Here is a 6,325-nt window from a genome sequence, read left to right as displayed (position 1 = left end):
TGTTTAGAACCAAAGGGCCCCACCATACTTTACAGGGACTGTTACAAGGAATTTGATGACAACTCATGAATGTGTGAAGTAGATCAAATTATAATTTATGTAATCAATAAATAAGGACACCATATGGTATGGGGCCCAGTATATGCTTCCCATTGATGATTTGCAAATTTGATTTTTTCAAAATTGTTAGTCTGAATTACAGGCACAAAATTCTCCTCCCCCTTCTCATTCATTTATTTCATGCAGCTATTGAAATCTCAACATACTGCAACATATATGGAATTATAATATTTATCTTACCTTTAAGAAAATAATTCACTTATATTTCAAGACTTACTTTTAAAAAATTCTTTCACCCACAATAAGTGGTACCCCAGTTCCTCCTGATGCATGGTGATGGAGAGGTCAGTCAGGGTATTCTTAATTGCTGGACAAGCAGAGGGCGAGCTCTGGTGGGTCCTTAGAAGCTATCTCTCAATCAAGGATGAGCCAGCAAGGGTTGTAGTGCCTTATTGCCAGAAGGCGATCACCAGCTGGGGAAGTTTTTCAGCCACAGAAACTCCTGAACACTAAGTTACAGAGAATGTGCCGCCTGCATTCATTTGAGTGGTACCCAGGAGATAGCTGAGTAGATAGTGATGAATTTTGTATTCATTTTAAAACCTCATCGAAGATTTCCATTTGCCATTTTTATCAACTTTACCACGAGAGTACAGAAAAAGGGCTTTTAATAGTTAAAAAAAAATTTCCTAAGTACTCTTGCTATAAATTTTGCAAATGTAGATTTTTAAAGACTTTTTAATGATCAATAGAGCTGAGTAGGTGGGCTTAGACACTTTATTAAGTATTTATTTCATCACTCCAAATAAAACTGTAAAATTTAAGGATAATAGCATTAATATTTAGGATTAATAGTTCCCTAATCTGTAACTATAAACCCATAATTGAATCCACAATTCTGATCAAAATAGAATGATTGCAAAATAGAACGCTAAAATGGAACTTTATGTTTATCTGTATTACAAGGCAGATTATGGAGCCTTGGGTAAAAAAGCATGCCAGACTCCCTCAAAAAATGAAACTTTTTACATAAACCACATGTGAAAACGTCTCATCACTTTATTGTCACATCTCATTTATAAAACATTAGATCTAGAAAACACTTTGGGGGGGGGCATCATCTAGTCTCACCCCTTCATATTTCAAACCAGAAAATTGAAGTTTAAGGTGAAATGAGTTGCCTAAGGTCACATAGCAAGTTACCAAAGCCAGAACTTCAAATCTCAGCTTTCAGATTCCCAGGTGACATTTCTTTCTACTCCATGATGCTGTTTACAGAAGCAGTATACATTTTAGGCCAGCATCTGTATTCATAGTTGATTAGAAATGGAAGGAAGTGAATTGAATTCAATAAATGTTAATGATGTTCATTCTATATGCCAGGCATCCATTTAGGGTTAGCTAAACGCTGAAGAAGCAAAAACAAAAAATACTCCTTATCCTAATGGATGTTCTACTAGGGTATACATACACATAAACAAAATGAGAAGGGAGAAAATACAACTGAGGAGATCAGGAAAGGCTTCTTATAGGAGAAGGAGCTGAGCATGGGAGGAAATTTAAAATACTGAGAAGTGGAGATGAGGGAGTGTGTTCCAGGCTTCAGGGACAAACTATACAGAGGCATGGCAGTGGTAGATGACATGCAGTTTGGGCTGGAGAAATGTAGAGTACATTAAGCGGAGTCATGAGATAAGTCTGGAAAGGTGGGCTCCAGCTAACCTTTAAATAGTAGGGTGAAAATTTTGTATTTTATGCTAATGGCAATAGAAAGACACTGGAGATTGTTTTATGTGGGAGTGACATGGTCAGGCATTTTCTTCATAAAGATTATTTTGATAGCTAAGCAGAGGGAGGATTAGAGAGGGGAGACTGGAAACAGACCTATTAGGAGACAGTTGCAGTAGTTCAGCCAGGAAGTGATGAAGACCCCAACTGAGTGGTGGATATGGCAGTGGAGAAAAGGAAGCAGATGCAAGACGCGTGGCGGAAATAGGATCTGTGAGAGTTGGCAGGCAGTTGACTATGGCGAGTCAGGGAGAGTGAAAAATCCAGGATGACTCTTGGGTGGTAAACTTGGGTGACTGGGAGAATTATAGTTCCCCTCAACAGAAGTAGTAAAGCTGGAAAGATGAATTCTTTTCAAGTTTCCTAATCCTTAGAAATAGTCTAGTCTAACCCCATTGTTTTACATGTGAGGAAAGTGAGACCGCAAGGTTACCTGACTCACAACGTAAGAGGCAAATGCCAGGCTCAGGATTCACGCTCAAGCTTCCCATATCCCAAGTTCTTTGCACCAGTGATATCAAACTTAATTAGAAACCATTGATTTAGAAAACCACTATGTTATATTGTATTTTTATTTCATTAAACATATCCCAATCACATTTTAATCTGGTTCGGACAACACTGTGGAGTTTTGCAGGTGGCAAATTTGACACCTGTGCTTTACACCATCCTACATCTTGTTTACTTCCACCTTTGTGCCTTCAAATTGAAGCAAACTAAAATACTTCCCTCTCAGCCAACCTTAGCACTTGTACGTTTACTGATTTATTACTGGATGTGTAAGTACTTCCTAAGCCTAGCAGCAAACCTCACTACCTGGGAACAGATTCCACCTACCCAGTGCCAGAGAACATCCTTCTTTCTCTAGATTCTCTGAATAGTTTCTAAATAAAGTCTTTTAGCTTTCACATAGGTTAACAGAACATCAGAGGGGGCCAGTTCCTGTGATAGCCAGCTAAGGAATAGGCACCAGTCACATGACAGTCTCTTTTGAACGGAAGAGTGCACGTGCATGTCAAGGCATATGGCCAGATTCAGAAATGCACTAGATAAAAACCAAATGGTAACGCCTCCTGAAGCAGGGCTAGGCTGCGACTCTTCCAAGCTGGCAGTTTTCAAGGTGGTATGAGCACTGCCTGTGCACAAAGAAAACACCTCCACCTACCAGCCTGATCTAGAAAGCTTAGAGGTGGTCTGTGCAGAAGTGTAACCAGTTTATCAGTGGCCTTTTAATTGTCTCTAACCGCTCATTATTCTATTGTGATGCTGAGTACATGAAGCCCACCAGATTATACAAGTATTCTCTTTATCCTCTCGACAATTTTCAGTGAGTAGAAACAGCTGGTGCTAAAAATGTAGTAGTGTTGGTTGTTGTCATTGTTGAGGTTGAGGTTGAGAAGCCTTTTCCTCAGGAGTCAGAAGACCTGTGTCCAGGCTGCATCATTTACAAGCTGTGTGACCTCAGACAAGTTACCTAATCTTTTCAAGGTTCTGTTTCTTACCCAAAGAATGAGGGAATTGGATTAGGTCATTTCTGACATCCTTCTAAGTCAGAACTCTGTGATCCTCTGAGCAGCAGAGGCTCGCCCTTCGAGGTTGCCCACAGTTCACTGAGCCTGGTAGATAGATTTGTGGTGACAGATTAAACGTATCAAGATCATTCAGTTGAATGAGTCCTGCTGTACTTGCAGATCCACTCTGGGATACACAGCTATGATCATAATTTTTTTAGCCCATTAAGCAGCTCTCAAGGTAAACCACCTTTACATAGTAGGGATTTTAACGTAGGCTGAACGTACAGTTTCTGGGGAGTCATGATGAAGTAAGCTTTCTGTCCCCAGACAGAGAGCTGATGCATTCATAATACAAATGGAAGGAAGCCTTTTTTTGGGGGGGGGGGCACATGGCTAATATAGGAATTTGTTTTGCTTGACCGTACATGTTCATAACAGGCTTCATTTTTTTGGCTTTATCAATTTGGGGGAAGGGAGGATATTGTAGGTGAGAGAATTCAGAATTGAAAATAAAATTAAACTGAATTTTTAAAATAAATGCACATTAAATGAATAGATGACTGAATAAATGAAAAATATGCCCCACAATTTTAGTGCACTTTGTTAATCCATTTTAACTTCTGGATTTTCAAGGAAATACTGGTCTTGTAGTATTTTTATTTGCACTGACAGAAAACTGCATAGAACATATATATATATATATGTATATATACACATATTTTAAGTTAGAGCAGGGAGGAATGTTTGACATGCCCAGAGAAATTTATGCCTTCATCAATGTCACACAAGTTCAGTGTCAGAGTATATAATGGAAAACTGAAGCATATGCATTCATTCTATGCCTTGATCAGTAAAAATGACACTAAACAAGAGACATTCCATCTGCTTTGGCACCTCACCCTTCCATCTAACTTGCAGAAGATACTTTTAGCATATCTTGTTTCCCTTATTAGAATGTGAGCTCCTTGAGAGCAGGGATTTGTACAATACTAAGTATTTATTTATTCTGTACAAATGATCAGAAATTTCCTTAGGTTTGTGTTTGAGAACCGTCCTTGGCCACCTTACCCTTAAATCCATCATATTGCTAGACAGACTTCCTCCTCCCCTTTCTAGGCATTATTAGAAGACATCGTTTTTGCCACTATCTAGATGTAATACACTCAATGGCCTTCTTTTGAGTTTTGAGAATTGAAATTTTTACAGTTTTAATCTTTTAAAGTAGTTGGCTAGTAGAGAAAAAAAAAGCCTGGGAATTGTTATCTAAATGAAATAATACTGCCTTTTCCGTACCTGAAAAGAACCCATGATAGTCAGAAACCACTACATTGACAAGTGTTAGAATTCAGTGTCTAGTTTGTTTTGACAAACGCGTGTCTTTATTACAGTTTCTCTCAAGGATTCAATCAGTAAGCATCCATAATTCAAAGACAGTCAAAAATTAATATTCCTGTGAGTTTCTGTGAATTTTCTCATTCTTATAGTTTATCAAAGCTACCAGAGAGAGAAGGGCAGCTTCCCATAATAAATCCATCTATTCCTAAAGGTTTTTAATTTATGTATACTTCTGTCACTTTCCAGGTTGGCAAAGGGAAAAACTGCAGTAAAAAATAACATTTTAAATGAAGTCAAGTTAAAATGTTGGGTTTATCATTTGTAATCCTTGTTGTATTTTATTTTCCTGTAGTGTCAGAAGTCTGAAGCTATGATAAAACAGTTGAAGGATTTTCAGATCATTGCTCATCTAAAACGTCTTCAGGAAGATGTTTATAACTTGAAAACTTGGTCCAACAGGATAACTGAAAAAAGGGATAAATTGAACAACAACTTGACAGCTCTTTATCAAGCAGTTACAAACACAGACCAGAGTACAACTTTCCTGGCCAAAGAGGTGTCCCTCAAGATTACAGCTGTCAAAACTGACATAAGGCGTATTTCAGGGTTAGTGACTGATGTAACTTCATTGACAGAATCTGTACAAGATCTGGAAAGTAAATTAGAAAAAGCAGAACAGAATACTATCAAAAACATAGGTGACCTTCTTTCCAGTAGCATTGATCGAACTGCAAAACTCAGGAGTTTAGCATCTGAAAATTCAGAAAGAATTCAGGTTGCTAGGAAGATGCTTTCTGAGCTGAAGAGTGATTTCACGAAGCATTCAGATAGACTTTTAAACTTAGAAAGTGACAGGGCTAAAATTCTGAAAACAGTGAATTTTGCAAATGATTTAAAGCCTAAGGTTTATAACCTCAAAAAGGATTTTTCTCGTTTGGAACCAATGATAAATGATTTAACCTTACGAATCGGGAGATTGGTTGCTGACTTGCTACAAAGAGAGAAAGAAATTGCTTTCTTAAATGAAAAAATATCTAATTTAACTATAGTTCAAACTGAGATTAAGGATGTGAAAGAGGAAATAACCAAAATTTCAGATATAAATTAATTCAGGAGTTTTTAACCTTTTTTTCATGTCGTGTTTTTAAATGTATAAAGTACATAGGATTGCAAAGGAAACCAACTGTATTGAAATTTATAAAGAAAAAAAAAATTCATGTGCCACAGGTTAAAAATCCCTAAATTAATTGGTTTTTTAAAACTCTTACCTAAATAGGAAAAAAAAATGAAAAATGGGACCTTAGTCATGTAACACACTGATAAAAAAAAAGTTTTAATTTCATACTTAAAATATTGGAAGCTTCTGAATTTTCTTGTATTTGATAAAATGTGTCATAAAATAAAAGTGTTTTTTAGTGAGCTGTGTAACAGTTAAGTACTTCAGTTTTTCAACAAGTAAGCATGTACTCTCATGTTTCTTTCCAGGTGTCAGAGTGTTATTGGGAGACTTTAGTAACTCTTGACAAAATTCAGCCCCTGGCATGAGTCTCCCCATTGCCGTAATGGGCTGGGCAAGTTTTGGAATGCTTCAGTTTCTTTACATGACTCTGCCTCCTTCAGACCCTGTG

Source organism: Phascolarctos cinereus, unplaced genomic scaffold, assembly GCF_003287225.1.
Source record: "Phascolarctos cinereus isolate Bilbo 61053 unplaced genomic scaffold, phaCin_HiC Scaffold_1;HRSCAF=81, whole genome shotgun sequence".
In the NCBI taxonomy this organism is placed as follows: domain Eukaryota; kingdom Metazoa; phylum Chordata; class Mammalia; order Diprotodontia; family Phascolarctidae; genus Phascolarctos; species Phascolarctos cinereus.
The sequence above is the reverse complement of the archived record's forward strand: the minus strand, read 5'-3'. Positions refer to the sequence as shown.